The sequence below is a fragment of the Phalacrocorax aristotelis genome, chromosome 4, assembly GCF_949628215.1.
Source record: "Phalacrocorax aristotelis chromosome 4, bGulAri2.1, whole genome shotgun sequence".
In the NCBI taxonomy this organism is placed as follows: Eukaryota; Metazoa; Chordata; class Aves; order Suliformes; family Phalacrocoracidae; genus Phalacrocorax; species Phalacrocorax aristotelis.
Genome location: NC_134279.1, coordinates 16,117,468 through 16,137,888, shown reverse-complemented (window position 1 = coordinate 16,137,888; position 20,421 = coordinate 16,117,468). Strand labels below are relative to the sequence as shown.

Below are 20,421 nucleotides of genomic sequence, written 5' to 3'. Positions count from 1 at the left end.
TTGTATCCCTTAGAGACCAGCTGATGTCCTTCTCCCTGTCAGCTTGCTATGTCAAAGCTGGATGTCCAGTACACAAAGGATACAATTAGAGAGCAACTCCAAAAACCTCATGAGGAGTTCTGTGGAAGAGGCAAGGACAGAAGCTGCTTCTCAGGAGAGGAGGCTCTTCCCTGCCTCGCATTCCCTCTTCCGGCACCTACAGCCTGGCGCAGCCACAAGTTCTTTACTACACAGACCTGATGAGTTACTTCCCCCAGCGAGCCCAAGCAGGCACACTCCTCAAAGGGAACCTTTGAGTTGGACAGTCCAGCACTTGAGTCTTTGGCTTTTTTTAAGCTGAATAAGAAGTTAGAAGTTATTTTGAAAGAGCAAACTAAGCAAGCGGAAGCTCTACAATGCAGCTTCACAGTGACAGGCACATGGTTTATCAGGAGGGTTGAAGCAGTTCGACCCACTAAACTCATCTTCTACTACTTGAGCTAAAAAGGTGAATTAATGGCAGTTGCATATCATCATGCTCTGTATGGACCAAAACTAAAATAAGACACTTGACGAGTAGGTTTCAAACACGCACAAAGACAGCAACAATAAAAATGCTGCTCTTGTAAAACACATTGTTGTTTTCTCCTAGTGGTAGAAATAGAAAAGTCTCCATGCAAAGAGAAATGAAGCAAGCAGTAAAGGCACAGCATGAGCAGCCCTACTGAAACAACCCCTTTGTTTTCTTTCACCGTCAGATGGCTGCACATTTTCCCATGAGCATAAGCGAGGCTGACCCATTTGAGCAGCTCTGATATAAAAGCATTCACCAAGTTCTTCACTTTTCTCTTGAATTGATATGGGAAACCTACAAGATGAACCCATGAGATTATCGCAAAGTTTCACTGCAGTTCGTGCAAGCGGTAACTTCTACCCTTAAAAATCATATTTGAAAGCATTTTCTGCTGTAGTGGAAGCTGTTGGACAAACGATCATAAATTACACTACATAAAATAACGACAACTTACAAAGCTCAGAAACAGACACTGAGAAAAACACAACATGCACACATAATCATTAACATAAGTTAGGGTATGATAATGTACATGTAATACTACTGCAGCTATCAAAACATCTGTGAAGCAAAAAAAGTAGACAGACAAGCTGCACGATACAGACACACTTATTTTCACAATAGCTATTATAGGTCCAAGCTGTGCATCTACTTCCAAAAGGATGTTATTTAAACAAGCAGCTAGGTAATTATCTGCTTCATAATTACAGTCACAAGTGTTTCTTCAGGCACTATATTGGTATTACATCAGCAGTTTAGCAGCGAAACAGGAATCAGTTTCTTTCTTTGCAGATTATGATGGGACACAGCACACAGCTCCACCCCAACTACCTCAGGAAAATGAAACTTAAGTCTTGTTGCTACCATGAATCACAGAAGTCCAATATGATCAGTAAATTCCACACCTGTTATTTCCTTCCACATTGTCTGTTATTTCTCTCCTGATTTTGATTCCCTACCCATGTAGGTAATACTAACATTCCAAAGATGGTCATCAATATGCACTATGAAAAAGGATGTTTTCTGGCTTTCTGTTAGAGGATACATACACATCCATTTGTCCTTAGAACTGCACAGGAATAATAATTCTCTTTGTAGGCAAAAACATCAGCAAGAGGGGAAGTAAGGAACACAATTACTTTTATTACCCCACCCAACAACCAAACACCGGACAGAGGGACAGACAGAGGGACAGACAGAGGGACAGACAGAGGGACAGACAGAGGGACAGACAGAGGGACATGGAGAGAACCAGGGAAAGAGGGGGACAGAGACACAGGGAGCGGGAGAGGCAAAGAGTGACAGGCAGTGACATGGGAAGGGGGACAGAGAAAAAGAGAGACAGAGAGATAGGGGAAAGGTGGGGAAGGGGGAAGGAGCTTGTTATCCTCATTCAGGACATGGTTTTCCTGGACAGTTATGGAACGAATCCTCCTGGGGGCCAACACAAGTCAAATGAAGCACGTGATTGGGAAAAGCCAACATGGCTTCACTAAGGGCACATCATGCTTGGCAAACCTGGTGGCCTTCTGTGACAAAGTGACTTGCCTAGTTGACATGGGGTGGGCGGTGGACACTGTTTACCTGGACTTCTCCAAGGCCTTTGATACGGTCCCCCATAGTCTCCTCCTGGAGAAATTAATGTGTTATGGCCTAGAGAAGTGGTCTGCGCAGTGGGTGGGGAACTGGCTGACAGGCCGCACCCAAAGGGTGGTGGTAAACAGCTCTTTCTCAAACTGGCAACCTGTCACAAGTGGAGTCCCCCAGGGATCGATATTGGGCCCAATGTTATTCAACGTCTTCATAAGTGATCCGGACAACGGCATCAAGTGTAGCCTGATGAAGTTTGCTGATGACACCAAATTGAGTGGGGAAGTAGACACTCCAGAAGGGAGAGCTGCTCTGCAGGAAGATCTGGATAGGCTGGACGAGTGGGCCAACACGAACCTTATGAAGTTCAACAAGGAAAAGTGTAAGATCATGCACCTGGGAAAACATAACTCAGGAGAGCAGCACAGACCGGGATCCACCTGACTGGAGAGCAGCTCCGTGGAAAGGGACCTGGGGGTCCTGGTGGACAAAGAGCTCAACATGAGCTAACAGTGTGCTGCTGCAGCCAAAAAGGCCAACAGGATGCTGGGTTGCATCAAAAAAAGGGCATCACCAGCAGGGAGAAAGAAGTCATTATCCCGCTCTACTCAGCGCTTGTCAGGCCACACCTGGAGTACTGTGTACAGTTCTGGTCCCTGCTATAAAAAAGGGATGTGGACAGGCTGGAAGGGGTCCAGAGAAGGGCCACCGAGATGATCAAAGGGCTGGGAAGCTGCCATACAAGGACAGGCTGGGAGAACTGGGTTTGTTCAGCCTTGAGAAAAAGGAGGCTCAGAGGGGATCTCATCACCATGTACCAGTACTGAAGGAGCAGCTACACAAAAGATGGAGGTTCCCTTTTTACAAGGAGTCACATGGAGAAGACAAGGGGGCACGGACACAAGTTGCTCTTGGGGAGATTCCGTTTGGACACAAGAGGAAAATTTTTCACAGTGAGAAGTGTCACCCATTGGAATAATCTCCCCAGAGAAGTGGTTGACTCGGCCACATTGGACACTTATAAGAGTCGTCTGGACAGGGTGCTGGGCCATCTTGTCTAGTCTGTGCTCTTTTTAGAAAGGTTGGACTAGATGATCCTTGAGGTCCCTTCCAACCTGGAATTCTGTGAGTATTTATGCAATTCCTTTGTTACTTCCAACGTTAGAAATGCTATTCTTACACTCAGTCTGACCTTAATGCCTTGACATCACTGCAAACAAGAATTCTTAATACTTCAACAAATATGAACTTAAGTAACCGGTTAGTGAGAAAGATACAGACATAAAACACTGACTACGACTCTTCTTTCTAGGTCCACTTCCCACTAATTATTCATGATAATGACACACAATAGCAAGTGCTGACAGAGTAGATTTTCTGTGGTTGTAACCTCTTGAGGATTTTTTTATATTCAGTGAAAAAGAAGGACAACAATTAAATAACAGTGATACTTTTGACCTATGTTGTAGGGATGGAGGAAAGCTGTCTCACTGAAGAATAATGTATGTATTTCTTATTTAGTTTTAACTTAAATCAAAATGAACTTTAGGTATATCAAGTTTTTGCACTTCGTTTTGTTCAAATAAGAAAATTAAGTACTGCTTTTTACTTCTGCATATAGCCTGCTTTTTCCTGACTTACTAGTGTATAGCTTATGCCTAGAAGATAACCCTATCATTGCAATTTCTAATTATTTAATAACCACAAAATTTTATTTCCCAGAATTACTTCCAGTACTTCAATAAAATATTTCCAAACTACAAACATTTCTTCCACCACCTGCAAAACACAAAGCCCTTAAAATTAAGTATTAAATCTTACCACAGCTGGAAACAATACATAGCACTTCTCCAAACCACAGTTCAAGTTGCATCAGTTTTCTTTGCTTCTATTTCCATACACAAAATGCACAGACAACTGGGATCTCAAGTGCAGACCCACCATCCATTATGCCCTCATGACTGAAGAGCCTACTTCAACTTTATTTTTTAGTGCAATGGCTCAGAACAACAGTTACCTGGCGTGAAGGACTGACGACGCAGATGTGGAGGTAAAGGATGTGATTAAAATAATTTTTCATAGATATTTAGGGACTGTGCTCAAAACCCTTAGCTTTATCCAACAGGAAGGAGCTACAAGTCAGTTTCACAGAGCGCAAAGAAGAGTGCACACAAGGAAGCAAGCACATGTGCTGCCTTTTCCTTGCAGGAGAAAAACTGTCCACATAGCATTTAGAACATGTTTTTGGATGGATGCTGATAAAATCGCTTCCTCTATCTTTATTTAGCACACATTAGGATCTGTCACCAGCACAAATACAATTCTCAGTACTGCTTTTCTTTAAGCAAGCCTTTAACAAGACTTAAGGACTCCCATTTTTCAGCTCAGTAATAAACCGATAATCAAGCTAAAGAATTGCAAATGGCCACAAAGCAGACTGACAGAAAGCTCAAATATATATTATTTAGACTGACTACACATATTCATTTAAGGTTTCTGCCTTTGCATTTTCTACTGTACATCTTTTTTTAACTAAAACAAAAGACAAATTGTCATTTTGTCTTGAACTATCACACACCACCCCAAGAACCAAAAGGTACTTCTGCTTTTGTAAGCACTTGAATAGATCCACCCACCACTTAAGAGTGGCTTTTGAAAAAGGTCAGGGATATTTAACAAGTAACCTTCACATTTCAGAAGCCAAATAGTATGTAATAAATAATGCATCAATGTCCAACTAAGAGATGCAGGAAATCTCATCTTTGGGGTACCTGTAACAGTACAGATGGTCCTTCATCTCTTCACAAAACAAGACCAAGAAATACAGTCCATCTCTAAGGCTACCCAAAGTCCACATTTAACTGCTGGTTTCTACACAGCTTCATCTGAGAATTTCAACGAGAAGTCTTTAATCACCTTATCTGCATATAAGCACAGACCTGATCTCCAAAGACCAGTTCAGATTTACTAGCCACGAAGGAAGTCTGAAATTCCATACCTCAAACTGTTTGCTCCATGGCATCTCCTTAGGTTGGAAAAAAGAGGTAGTATTTATGCCAGAAAAAGGTTTAAAATCATTTGTGCAAGGCAAAATATATCACCATTGCAGGGCTGAGGACCAAATAAAACTCTTCATGTGAAAAAGCCGCCTTTCTACTTTAGGAGATGAGAAATGGTCACTCGGGGGGGGAAATCTTTCCATGTTTCATGAACACTAATCATCAGTTACAGTAAAGATCAAAGTAGTGGCTCTATATAGGTATTATGTTAGAAAGGAGAAACCTGCACTAGCACATTTCAGATGTTTCATTCAGACATAGACATTCAGACTCCAAGGAACTATTTGCTCATGCTTGTGCAATCATACCACTATGGCATTTTTCCCACTCCTTTGACCTGCTCCCATGTGGACTCAAACTGGAAATCCAGTCCTGACTGCAAAGTTGAACTAGTTCTGGGCATACAATTCCTCCTCTCCTTCAAGAAGTGCAAAGGACACTATTTACCAGAAAAACGTGGTAACTGAGGAGACACAAATGTGTACAGCACAAAAATCCTGACAGGCAGAAGGAAAGTCCAAGGTGGCTGGAGCACAGACACAAAAGAAAAACAACAAAAATAGGAGAAATTTCTCCACTGGCATGTATTTTTGGAACACTCATTTATAGCAATATTGTGCCTAGTAAGTTAACAAGTTTCAGAATGAGAGAATAAAAGTTCTGTTTTCCAATGTTCTCAGTTTGCGTACACTGTAAACCCAGCAGATTACTTTTGGAAACTAAAGTTTACCAGATTAATGTTGATCTAGAATTTTGTAACTGGACACTCTGCTAGCTGGCAAGACAACAGAAAAGCAAACAAATTATCCTGCAAACCTCACTACTGCTATTAACACCTACAGCTGAAAAACACATTGGAGGAAAGCAAGTACTGAAACATCGTTCTGGTTTTGAACATAAGCTGGAATAATTGAAACATCTCAGAAACATTTGTACCTCGGCAAAATTAATCTGAAATGGAGGACCTGATAGACTATTCAGAATCAGAACATTACACTGAAAGCTTATAAAACAACTAATCTATGCAATGTCAGGTAAAGTTTGCTAAATACTATAAAGATAGGTAACTACTGGTTAAAAAATCCAAAACAGGCTATTTGCTTCCTCAGTATTTTTGGAGAACAGATTCTAATTAACAAGTTTTTGCTATGTTCTGTGGTAAACTATCTCCAGCGTCTTTGAATGCCGTTTTTCTTGGGTTTTTTTTTGTTTTCAAAAGGCCTGAATAAACTGATTTGCATTAACTGGACAAACAAAATGCCCGTTACAGCCCATTGGGAATAGAGCAGAACTGAAATTTTACTTTGCCAACTTGAACTGCATGGTAGTGACCACACACACCCACAAAAATAAAAAGCACTGTTCCAGAGGGTGGCTCTTGCATTAGCAGTAAACAAGTGAAGTAAAAAAGCCTTCCTAGAAAAGTTATTCTGCTAGAATCAACAATGAAACAATGAACCGTTATTAGGAATGGGAAAAGTGCTTTGGTCTGTTTGCCTTTGCAACTAATGAGGGGTGGGGGGCGGGGGTGGAGAAGGAAACCTGTGAACTTGGAACAGGTTATTAAATCTAAGCAATAAGGTCATGTGCTCAACATGGTAGTCCCAAACAGCATGTTCAGCAGTGATGATACTGAGTCTAAGCACAGTTCCGATATTTTGCTAAAAAAACCCACCAGGTTTTTTTAAAAACAGCACGGTATTACACAAAGTGGATCCCTGTTCGTTGTTGTGGTGGTGGTAGTTTTTCTTCCTAGCAGCAATCTAAAGCATGAACTTCCTCCAGCCGTGTAAAACAGCCATTTATATACTCAAAAGAAGAACATTTCTTCTGCCTTTAGGAAATTTACATATGAAAGAGCAGTAAGTAGAAGCTCATTACCTGCAAAATTTGTCTCTATAGAGCTGCCCTTGTTTCTGACAACCTGGATAGGAAAAACAACAAAATGATCCTACCAGCACATGGTTGGCTGATATAACAGAATTCTGCTACCGGCTAGTCAGAAACGGTGCAACAGAAACAGCAGCACATCAGCATTAAACCCTGGGCACAAATGCTTGTTTATTTCTGAAGCAACAGGAAGTAAATAAGAGTGAATGATCACAACCTCTTTTAAGCTGCATGTTCATAGTATTCCTAAGCACAAAACAAAACGAAACAGCCCAAGACCTTAAAATTAGCAATCCAGACCAGAGACGTATGGAAAAGCAGTAGAAATACTTGCACACGCATCACTACTACCTTTTAGACAATAACGGATCTCTCCTAACTACAGCATTATTCCACTGTGTGTTTGCACCCAACAGGAAGCTGCTGAATTTGACCACCGCCTACACATCCCCAGGCAAATGTCCCTCCATAAACACCATGCGGAAACTGGGCACCATGGACAATGGCATTTAGCAGAACTCTATCCAATTGACTTTTCTTAGATGGGGTCGAAAGACATACGCTGAGCTCCACTGGAACCAAGTGCTGCATATCATACAGCATAGAATCTTAGAAACATTTAGGTTAGAAAAGACCTTTAAGATCATCAGGTCCAACTGTTAACCTAACACAGGCAAGTCCACCACTAAACCATGTCCCTAAGCACTTTCTACATACGTCCAAGGGATGGTAACTCAACCACTTCCCTGGGCAGACTGTTCTAATGCTTGATAACCTTTTCAGTGAAGAAATTTTTTCCAATATCCAGTCTAAACTTCCCCTGGTGCAGCTTGAGAGCATTTCCTCTTGTCCTATCACTAGTAACCTGGGAGAAGAGACTGACACCCACCTCGCTACAACCTCCTTTCAGGTAGCAGTAAGGTCTCCCTTGAGCCTCCTCTTCTCCAGGGCTAAATAACCCCAGTTCCCTGAGCCACTCCTTACAAGACTTGTTCTCTAGACCCTTCACCAGCTTCATGGCTCCAGCAGGCACAGTGACACTGGGAAAACCAGTAAAGATTCCTATGTTTCGCATAACTAAGCAAGTATTGTAACAATGGGGGAAAAGCACTGTCTTTTCTCCTCACTTCCCTCTCTTCTGCTCCTCCTCCCCTGCCCCCTCTCTGTTGGGTAGCAGAAGATCCTCTGGGGATGATAGTCACAAATTGCAGAAGAAAAACAATTCACGTCTCTCAGTCTCTTCAGCCTTCCAACACCACATTGTGCCCTGAAGACTTCAGGCAAAGCTAGACTTCACCAGGGCTCCCAGCCGTGGCTTTGGAAACAGCCTCCCCACACTGCACATGGAGCCGCTTCTCAGGAGCCTCACATGGAGTGAAGAGTAAAAACAAAATAGCTGATTGTGAATCTTTGCTTACAGAAAACAGCTCTGGCTCCCCACTAACACGCAAGAGAGACTGCTGCTCCCAGATGACCAGATAGAGTCTGTCAAGAGAGCTACCAGGCTGGCAGAGAAGACTGGGACAGAACGAAGGCAGGATACAACTCTTCTGATTTAGAAGTACCCAATCAGAGCCACAAGATTTCCATCCCCCAGCAGTAAACATGTCAGATAAAAGATGGGGGGGGGGGGGGGGGGGGAAGAGAAAAAAAAGGAAAACAAAACACCCCACACCAAAAAAACCCCAAATGAAAAAACCCCAAACACAAAGCTACAAAGCAGACTAAAACTGCAGACTTTAAAAGCAATATTAATTGCTCAAGAGAATGCATTCTTCCACTTCTCCCCAGTTCTTCAATCAAGTATTTAGCACTGCTGAATATTTTTTTCTGGTGTTCACTAGCACACTTACTAGATGACTGGAGCGGTACAAATATTCTTAGACATTAGAGTTGGTGTCTCATACAGCAACAAAGCTGCAACATTTTTAAACACCCCTGTTTATTTAGCTTACTTTTTATTGCCAGTAATGGGGTTGGTGTATGTATTATTTACCATAACTACTATCGAAACTATTTTTGCTTTCCTCTACATTACCCATGTTCTACTCCTGCTTGGCAATAATGCCAAAAGAAAAGTTATATTTCACAGGGAATATATGCTTTCTCAACAGAATTTTATGTAGTATACTGCAAGATAAAACAGGACAGCTAGAAATTTCCCAAAAGTTAGTTTCTCTTATTCAAAAGAGAAAAAATGAAGCCTACAGTGCTTAGAGACAGGCAAATTACTATTTTAATATAATGCCTTCTTCTCCAACTTTGTTATATTTCCAATAACATTGTCTAATATAAGTCGATAACAAGCTTGCTTCACAGCAGAACTACTGCACTTGAACAGGCACGTACTAGCACTAGCTGTATTTTGAAAACTATGCACATGACAAACTAAAATCAATTATTTTCTTCCTCTGGTGGAATGACAAATGTAACATACCTATTTTTCACTTATTTCTGTACAGCCAACATCCTAAATAAAGAAAATTATGCACAGCTAATTATTCAAGATATCACTATATTTTGACCAAATCTCAGCTTGTCATTTGGTTCAGGTTCTCTTTATAACAGCAAGTACAATTCCAGAAGAGTCTAACAAGAACTACAACTTCACAGAAGCTAGTCACATAATTAAATGTTAGTCTAGGGGGGAAAGTATCACGCAAAGAAATACAAATAGGTTGTTTTAATTTAGGTCTTGTCCTACCTTGAATTCTTGAAGTTCAGTGCAAGCATCTTAGTTTTCCAGTCCTCTCCTTGTAAGATATTACTAACAAGAGACGGCAAGTTGTTCTGTCTACAAGCCACTGCCAGCCCATCATTAGTAAACATCCTTCCGGCAGTCAGGCGGACCTCCCGAGCTTTGCACTGCCATCCCAGCGTGCCATCCCAGCACCGGCTGTACCAGCAGCGAGGCTGGTATGATTGTGGAGCACAGCTGGTCCCTCCCAGTGAACACACGGATGGGGAGGAACTGCGAAGCTGAAGGGAAGGGATTCCTCCACCTGCCTTACAATGCCCAGGCTGGCTGCAGTTAACAGATACAGCTGCTTTACAAAAATAAATCAAAATCACACAAGCAGCAAAACAAGGTGAAAAAACTATGCTTGAGTAAAAAGACATCTGGTCTGCAACACAGGCACTGCAAATGAGAATGATACATCACAGCTTGCAAATTAATTTGTAAGACGTCATTTTCCCCCCACTTTTCTTATCTCATAGAAAAATAAATTTGTTTACATTTCAGTTACAGTAGAACTAATTATTCTGGAAAAATAAAAGGACTAGAAGAGACACTTCTTACCAGAATCTGGATCAGATGCAATGTGGGTTTTCCTAACCTTAACTTTAAATTTCCTGCCTTTTCCCCCCCCCCCAACCAGTGTTTACTATTCTAGCTTGCAATGCTCTTGCATGTACAGCACCATGCAATATAGAATAGCTGGATCAGATCAACACTGCCAGGTGTTTTGTTTCATTTTAATAACAGCAACAACTATTCAGAAGTGGTAGGATTTCCCAAGGAAATCTATTATCAATAACCGTGGTTACTCGCATGTTGTGTCTCACCACTATACTAACCCCTTTACCCAGTAATAATCAAAGGCACAGAAAACAAATTAGGATCGAAGCTGCAGCGCTCTGAAAAAAAATCTCCCAGTACCACAGAAGGATATTCAAATTACTACAGCGGTCACTGATTTTTAACTAAATTTATCCCAGAAGAGAGCCTGAACATCCACACAGTAAAAGCACAACTACTGAAGGAGAGTTTACTCCCATTCTCTCCTTGGATTCATCTACACATACACACACTAAGGAAACATCCTTCCTTGCTAGAGGAAAAAACATCATCGAAAACAAGCAAAAAAAAAAAGCATAGAGTAACTGCATATCAAATGCATTGCAATGTCATTTACAGCTACAGCAATTACTTACTAGTTATTTATTAGAAGTCCTGGCTTCTGCAATGCGTCTGCGTATGTGAAAGCGTATGGACTCGCTTGGACATCCTGCATAACGCTTGGCCATTTCTGGATGCAAAGAAGCTGGGGACAGAACTTGCTCTCCACAAGTGACAAGGCATGACTTTTTCAACTCTATCCCTTTTCTCTGGTTTTGTGTCCCTTTTAAGCTTTGACAGTAAGCAGTGCACAGAATGAGGTTAACTGCGCGTTTATTTTCAAGACGAACATGATGCAATAAAGAGAATGAAACCCAGCAGCATGTTGCCAAACAAAAACACATTAAAAAATTAGGTAAATAAATGCTCAATGCTAGGATTTAATTGCAACAATAGTACCACAGCAAAGGCTTCTTCTCTTATATGTCCATACATTCCTTTACAATTTTACCATACATTACTTTCTTTATTTTTATTTTACTTCTCTGTCAGAATTTGCCGATGTTCCCTCAAGTATGCAACTCCATGTTGCTCCATCTGGGAACAGGAGCGAGAGAAAAAGAAAAGTGTTTGGGCTCTTTACATCAAGCTGTTTGATAATAGCTGCTATTTGAATTAAGAAAGGATGCTCTAAAAGCTGATTAATTTACGCTGATCTCAGAGGGGTAGCAATATTCAAGTCCCTGAAGTAAAGCAATTTATTGAAGCACTGTTACATATTAGATAAAATGCACACGAACAGACATGCACATTCCCACAACCCATCCAGATAACAACAGACTTCAGCACAAGATTGTATCCTGCGTGCCGAAAAGTAACCGCACAGTCAGGGTGCCGACTTCACTCTTGTTACCAAGCTCAAGAGATGGCATCACTCAAAAGCACGACCGGTTCAACTCTGTCTAATTGCACAGAAGCAACAAAGTCGACTTCCTAGCAAAGATGCACTTTGGTGTAAGGTACAGGGCCCTTCACAGTAGCTGAACATTCCCTATTTGAGGAAGTATTTGTGCAAGGCTTCTACATTAGAGGACTAAATAGAAGATGTAGTAAGATACCCATCTCTACCACAGGAAAACGTTTCATCATCTTGAACCATGGAGCAAAGGAGAGAGTAGCAGCCTCTTGCTAGCAATTCTCTCATGCAGGTATTAGAGAGGTGACTTTTTTTGTATTCCCTTTTAGCAACACTGAGGAGTCAACAGTACTTCTAACAAACTCTTGCTGCAATACAGCCAGATGGCAGCCCACTTGTCCATTGTTATTTCCTCACTTATAAAGATTGCTGCACATCAGAGTTTCGTCTTCCAGCACTTTGAGCAGTTTTTCCTGCATCTAGAGGAACATGCCTTTCAGATTTCTCCCAGGCAGCTTTTGAAGTTATAATCAAACAAGAGAAAGCTCTAAAATTAAGTTTGCTGTGCCTCCAGTGTGTTTCAACTCATGGGACCTAGAGTCTTTCCAAGGGACTTCCTAAGGCTTGCCTTTCACAAGCTATCGCTTATCAGTAGTAGCACTTCCAGTACCCTCTATTTGGGACATAAGATGGGGCATGAAACATTCAGAGCATTCTTGCTATTCCAATTACACCACTGCTAAGGCGAATCTCTTTTCAGCTTAACTTGTAGGTTTTGCTAAAAAAACATTTGCTAGGATACCACAGAGCTAGAGCGATACTCCAACGAGTCAGGAAAACAACAGCAGGGATTACAGAACTAGAGAACAGAATCTCCACGGAATTAACCTCAACAGAGATAATTTTTTCCCTGTTTCACATCTACAAGAGACTATGGCATCACCAATACACAGGAACATGTCAAGGACTTGCAAGTGTTAATCTATCACTAGCAAAAATTATTGATCCAGTGTGAAATATTGGTGCTTACCTCTAGGGAGCCAGCAAATTAATCTTTCACAATAACACAACAACTACAGGAAGTACATTGTGCATGCAACAGCACGGCACACAAACACCCCTTTCTATACTGGGAGCTTAAAATAAAGCAGTATGTCAGACTTCTCTAACACCATCCCACACAACAATTGTTTCCACATTTCGTTTCTTATTCTACAAAAGCTCTTAAAAAATATGGTCACTCCTCCCTACTCATACAACTACTACAAATAAACATTAGGGCAAAGTCCTGCAAGGAAAAAGGCTTGAGGTGCTGAGGGAAGCACTAATAATTCCTCCAGCAACGTAGCAAAAAGTTTGTTTTTCCCTCGTGTACATCCTCTAACAAGCCAAACAATAATCCGCATCACGAACACCTCAAGCCCTGCTTCTCCCCGCCTCCCACTCCTCCATCCTTCCCGAATCTCCACCAGCCACTCAGACAGTAGCATGTTTTGGACCATGCACACAGAAATGCAAGAAGGGCTGTAGGAGCCACTTACTTTCAGAGTCCAAATAAGCTGCTTTAGCTGCATTATGGAGACCAAACAAAGGGAGGCAGCCCTGGTGTTAGCTGCGTAACTGGATCTGTTGCTGTATCATCGGTGGAAAGGCAGGGAAGTGGCACTGCTAGAAGCCTGCAAGAGCAGCTGCTTACTCCACAGTGCCTAACCTTCTGCTCCCCTCCGGCACAAGAGAAAAATCCTGGGACTTTCCAAGAGCGTTGCTAACCTTCCACACATGTAACTCGGTGGTATCCCAAGACCTGAAATCCAGATAGTCCAGTTTTTAAGGTAACAACCACTTCCAGTCAAGTGCTAGGTTTCAGTGCTGTAATTTTACTAAAGGATAAAAAAATACCACAAACAAAAGGGAGTGTTGGAAGAGGCCGTCCAACTCAGTAAGCTGAATATACTTAGGTTATTTACACTGACTGAGTTACTGTGGTATAACAAATAAACATTGGGTGAGTCAGGTCAAAGGAACACACACAAACACTTAGCTTATCCCAACTACAAAGTCAAACACCTTAATATAAACCCTCTGTGGTGCCCATACCATGTACTCGCAAACTGACATCAGCTGCACATTTTGTAAATTGACTCTACTCCTCGAGGGAGGATCCGGGTAACTATAGGGCCATGAGCCTTACTTCAATCCCTGGGAAAGTTATGGAACGAATCCTCCTGGGGGCCAACACAAGTCAAATGAAGCACGTGATTGGGAAAAGCCAACATGGCTTCACTAAGGGCACATCATGCTTGGCAAACCTGGTGGCCTTCTGTGACAAAGTGACTTGCCTAGTTGACATGGGGTGGGCGGTGGACACTGTTTACCTGGACTTCTCCAAGGCCTTTGATACGGTCCCCCATAGTCTCCTCCTGGAGAAATTAATGTGTTATGGCCTAGAGAAGTGGTCTGCGCAGTGGGTGGGGAACTGGCTGACAGGCCGCACCCAAAGGGTGGTGGTAAACAGCTCTTTCTCAAACTGGCAACCTGTCACAAGTGGAGTCCCCCAGGGATCGATATTGGGCCCAATGTTATTCAACGTCTTCATAAGTGATCCGGACAACGGCATCAAGTGTAGCCTGATGAAGTTTGCTGATGACACCAAATTGAGTGGGGAAGTAGACACTCCAGAAGGGAGAGCTGCTCTGCAGGAAGATCTGGATAGGCTGGACGAGTGGGCCAACACGAACCTTATGAAGTTCAACAAGGAAAAGTGTAAGATCATGCACCTGGGAAAACATAACTCAGGAGAGCAGCACAGACCGGGATCCACCTGACTGGAGAGCAGCTCCGTGGAAAGGGACCTGGGGGTCCTGGTGGACAAAGAGCTCAACATGAGCTAACAGTGTGCTGCTGCAGCCAAAAAGGCCAACAGGATGCTGGGTTGCATCAAAAAAAGGGCATCACCAGCAGGGAGAAAGAAGTCATTATCCCGCTCTACTCAGCGCTTGTCAGGCCACACCTGGAGTACTGTGTACAGTTCTGGTCCCTGCTATAAAAAAGGGATGTGGACAGGCTGGAAGGGGTCCAGAGAAGGGCCACCGAGATGATCAAAGGGCTGGGAAGCTGCCATACAAGGACAGGCTGGGAGAACTGGGTTTGTTCAGCCTTGAGAAAAAGGAGGCTCAGAGGGGATCTCATCACCATGTACCAGTACTGAAGGAGCAGCTACACAAAAGATGGAGGTTCCCTTTTTACAAGGAGTCACATGGAGAAGACAAGGGGGCACGGACACAAGTTGCTCTTGGGGAGATTCCGTTTGGACACAAGAGGAAAATTTTTCACAGTGAGAAGTGTCACCCATTGGAATAATCTCCCCAGGGAAGTGGTTGACTCGGCTACATTGGACACCTTCAAGAGTCATCTGGACAGGGTGCTGGGCCATCTTGTCTAGTCTGTGCTCTTTTTAGAAAGGTTGGACTAGATGATCCTTGAGGTCCCTTTCAACCTGTGATTCTGTGATAAAATATCTACATCACAGATGCCAATATTGGCAAATCCAGGCTTGGCAAGCTAGTAAGGAAGCGTACTTCAAATGCCTTTCCAGGTGATCCCAGATCCCTGTTAACTGCTCCACTGAATCATTTTTAATAAATTTTGCTCCTGCGGAACAGTGATTTAAGGAAGACCCCATTTTTAAAAAATCACTACATGTATTACATTCAAAAATACATCCTTCAAAACCTTACACACTTCAAGTTGTATCACTTCTATCCCTTCCCTCCCTTATGCAGTAATCCAATTTATCTGTCAGGGAAACAAACTAATCAGCTTAATATAATTTTCTCCCTGACAAATTCACATTGGTTGGCTGTCTTCCCTTATCTCATTATCTTCCATGTGTTTATTATCCATGTAGGTGCAGGTAAGTCATGCCACAGCTGGAAAGAAACTCAACATGACCCCACACAGAGCCCGACCAAATCAACTATAGCAGACTTAAGTCTGAAAGGAGTACAACCACAGCAGCGCTAAACCCAAGCTAATAAGCTCTGCCAGTTCTTGCATGTCCTCAGAACTGGAAGAACAGGATGCATGAAGTGCCAAGGAAGTATTTCCTGCGTAAGTATCTGAACAGCAGATCGTGGTACTAATAAGACAGTCTTTACAGATTCACAAAACAGTCTGCATTCAGTCTGTTTGAAACTAACTGCTTTTACTAAGTCAAGAGGGAGACTTAACAAGAGAGGAGATGAGCCTTTCATCTTTTTCTATTCTCTATAAAGTAAAATTTATTTTAAAAAATCTAAACATAATAGGTTGAAGGGAGAAAGGTATTTTCTACGAAAGCAAAAAAGGCATATTTCTATCAGATCCCCTTGTGGACAGATTTTATTTTGTTAATGAATAAAACATTGCCGACTAGAGAAGCAGCACAGAGCTAGAATGAAAGCACTGAAGTCAGAATACAGGATTTCATATGGAAGGATGTATTGTGGGGGTTTTGTCTTTCTGTATGCTTTTGTTCAATTAGAAGTGATACCTCCTCCTGAACATATTACTCTCAGTTTTATACCAGGTAGGATAAAGATGGTGAGAACATATGAGTAACTAAAGCTCTCCATAAGAAGTGGCACCACTTACAAGACCAGTTGTTAAGCTCTACACGCCTCAAAGAACGATGCCAACTACCATTTCCTTGTACTAACAGGTCTCTTTCCACTGGGTCACCTCTTTCTGTGACACTTTCTGTGTCTGTGACATGCTGCACCATTTTTCCCCACTGTGTTTTTTTTCTTTTTGCTCCAAAGTGTATATATGTTAAAGGGTGTCTGCGCAAAGCTTGGACATTGTTCTTCAGTAGCCACACCACACACATCTATGCTTTTAAAGTAAGCTAACAAAGATTAGAAATCCTTTACAGTAATCGGACAGATTTAATAGATTTTAACTCAACTGCTCCTATTCCATTCACTTCTTAGGCATCTTGGAGTACTCCTAAGCAATCTCCTCCACCCTCCCGTCCCCCACTTCAACAAATTTTACTTGTAACATTCATTTTTCATCAGCAAAACAAAGCATTACTGAATTTGATAGTTATACAAGCGTTTTTGACTTCACTAGTTAAGAAGAAATCCATCGGGTGATAAGTCCACATAATCCTCTCCAGGTTTACAAAAAATGTGAAAGTGAACTAGACTGAATATTCTACTTACAAGAGGAAGCCTCTTGCAGGCCACAATACTGTAGCAGGACTATATAGCTATTGGGAAAAACACTCACAGAAAGCAGTCTACCCAGCTTGCACATAACCCAGAGAAACTAGGATATAAAACTGAAATATGAGTAACTCAAGGCAAAAGTGGGGATAACATTACCTTTGTGTGGATACAGAATGGACCTCTCCAAGCCTCTTGTTCTACTGAAAATCCCGAGTATTCTTGTCTCAAAGTAAAAATTAGAGACTTGAAAAACTCAAAAAATAATAATGTATTATGGTCATTCTCACCTTTTTTTTTTTAAACCTATCAATTAAAACATCCAAGTTTAACGCAGCTTGACTCTGAGCATGCATTGCACCACACAACTTTCTATGACTACCCAGCTATGTATTTCTTCAGCGTCTACACAGATAAACAAAAACCTAAATTTTGTTTGGGTAGAGCAATTTTAAACTGACTGTGTTCTGACAGTGCCTGAATTAACTCCTTTTCTGTGACAGGCAAATGAACTGCTTCACACAGAATTTATTGAAGAGTGTGCCAATTACAAATCAAAAGGCAATTTCTACAAAAGCTCTTCAGCATCCACATCACTAACCTCTACAGCATTCCTGGGATCAGGGCAACCAGCTTCAAGAGAACCGGACCCATTCCTTTCCAAGGTTTCTCTTCAACACCAAAGCTGTTCTTTCACTAGGTAAAGTAAAAGGGGAAAAGGTTAGAATATAAATGTGACAATAAAATCATACCGCTTTGCCATTTTGAAACGGATCAGCAGTCACCCCTATGACAACTGGACTTTCACAAACCTAAGAAACCTTTTAAAGAACTCCTGGAAAAGGAGCTGTAGCAAACTAGAAATCAACACACAGCATTAAGCTTAAACAAGCATTATCTTCCCAATTAAATGATACTCACTGAGAGCGCATGAACTGCTAAAAGAGTTACTATAAAGTGCAGGACCAGTAATTAACGCACTGGCAGCCTGTAATCAGCAAGAGCATCCCTCCGAGGAACTAAGTGATTTCTCATCATTACAGCAGGGGAGTAAGAACTAAGCTGTGTTGACCCCAACCCAGCTGAGCAACTGTGAAGCTATTGAACGCGCCTAGCTTTCCCTGGCCTCTCCCCTAGTTTTTTCTGCCTCTTTTTTCAGAGTATAAAATGATTATCTTAGAATTTGCAAGTGGACACACACAAGCCAACAAGGGGCACTGACTCTGAGCTCACTTCAGCATGACCCCATGAACCCACCATGATGAGATTCTCGAGCTAACCCAAGGCAGGTGGCAGAGGCAGCAAAACCAGCATTATTCACTGTTGGACCTGGCAAATAACTAGGTACCTTGGTGAAATGCTGCACCTTGGTTAATTAGCCATGAGGTGGCAGACCTCTGGTTCCCAGTCAGCCCCATCCCACACTGGTAGTTCCAGTGTTCCTACACTACGGTGCACTACACAGTACAGGCATACCTAAAGCAACTGGAAAAACTTTACAATACAATCCACATAATTTGTTGTCTTATTATTTTGTCTGTTAAAAGGAGCAGGGACAATTTGGGGGGCGGGGGGGAAGCGACACAGGTCAAAAAAAGCAGCTCAGTATCAGGTACCTTAGAAAGGCTTTGTGAGAGATGGCACTCAGGTGACGAACTTGCTCAGAGAGATGTTGCAGTGCTTAAGAACAATAAAAAATTTTGTTACAACGTTGTTGCATGCACTAAAAACTTAAGTAACAGGCTGGCAAGTGCAAGAGTTCAGCATTAACAACTGAAGCAAGTTCTCTTCTAACTCCATCCTCCATGACCATAAACCCTCCACTGCTCCTAGGACAGGGAAGGGAAGTCAATTAACAAAGTACGCCATTTGAGACTCGGGCAATTTTTAAACTGTTTTGTTGTAAGACTGAGGGCCCTTGCTTGTTGAGTGAAGCCCGCTTTTAGAAAGAATACTTGTACTTTAATCTAGGAAATTGGTAAAAGCATCTGAGCAACAAGCTAGAAAAATATACCAATGCCCCCAGTACACAGGATTACAGGCTAATGAGTTTGATTTCCAGAGCAATCCATCCACTCAGGCACTTCCTGCACTCACCCCACTAGCATTCTCAATAGCATCTTCGCTACTTTAACTCACCTACCTCTCCTACCCACAGGCCACACAGCATTGACTTACAACTATTTTCTCAGGAGATTAGCTCCAGCAACCCACCTGCAGCAGTCACTGTAGCTAAAATAAACTAGATAAACTCAGACCAGCAGATATCCTAGAATCCAGCCTCACGTGTGTTGCTGCATCCATGCCCATGATTTATGTGGTATCTTAGATGCTTCTTTGCCAGTGCGAAGGTCCAGGTTCGTACCTGGCCTGGGTGACGTACTGCAGGCCCATGCCGCCACGCAGAATCATCAATCCCAGAGAACAACCCTATAGTATCCTCACCTTATTCAACACAATGTGCCTGAGAAAACCTTCATCGTCTACTTCTACCCATCTTATCTCCCCTCACTTTCATCTCATCGTCATGCAACTGTTCGTGGGGAAAAATAAGGAGTCAGCAGCTGGTACCAAATACTGTGTTTCACAGCATGTGAAACAGTAGAAATGGGAGCGCAAAACTCAGAAATGCAGTTAAGTAGGGTGAGCACTTTATTTTTACCTCTACAGGAGCAAGTAAATATTTAAACTAAGAGGAAAAACAAATGGTCCTTTTGTCATGGAAACAGTTACTGGGACTAGCTGGGCAGTAAACCTCAACACAAATAGGGAATTGTAGTTTCTGATACCTTCAACTGCATTTCACTCTATTGGGAGCTTTATTATACCGCCAACAACCTCTCAGGTCCAAAATAATAGATTTTTATTTTTAAATACAGACAATGGAAGTCTCAGGTATGGGCTCCAAATCAGATCACGCTGCGATTAAGCCAAACTTGATTAACACGTACTATATTTGCAAAGCTCAAATGACCAGTTACACTACAAGTACTCAAATCCCACAAGCTTACTTGAGCAGAAATCAAACGGTAGTATCAGCATCTTCTACAGCTAAAACTGTAAAAAACACCATTAGGAAGTGAAACCCTGAAGACAGCTTCTAACCCTCTTTCGTATGCATTATTTACTTGGTCTAACAGGAACTAAGTGCACTAAAAAGTATGACTGTTGTGGCAACACCAAGGAACCATGCCTCCAGCTGGGTCTTTTAGGACCTGAACCATCTAGTTTACCTGTATCCCTACAGTCCACTTGGAATGCCTTGTCTCTTTAAGTCTTCATTCTGTTACAGTTATGCTGCTTTCATATTTTTTTTGTTTGTTAGGGTCACGATGGCTTGGGAAATATTTCATTAAAAGCACCTG

The 20,421-nt window shown here is 42.0% G+C and overlaps 1 protein-coding gene across 5 annotated transcripts in view; it reads right to left on the bottom strand.

Moving 5' to 3' along the window:
• Nucleotides 1-20,421, bottom strand: part of WDFY3 (WD repeat and FYVE domain containing 3) — a 179,852-nt gene that overhangs the window by 130,346 nt on the left and 29,085 nt on the right. For 4 of the 5 annotated variants that reach the window (XM_075090406.1, XM_075090408.1, XM_075090407.1 and 1 more), the window contains exon 2: nt 17,658-17,752. The exons of the other annotated variant lie outside the window; for it this stretch is intronic. The gene's annotated coding sequence lies outside the window, so the exon portion shown is untranslated. The remainder of the gene's footprint in view (nt 1-17,657; nt 17,753-20,421) is intronic. 5 annotated transcript variants of the gene reach the window in all.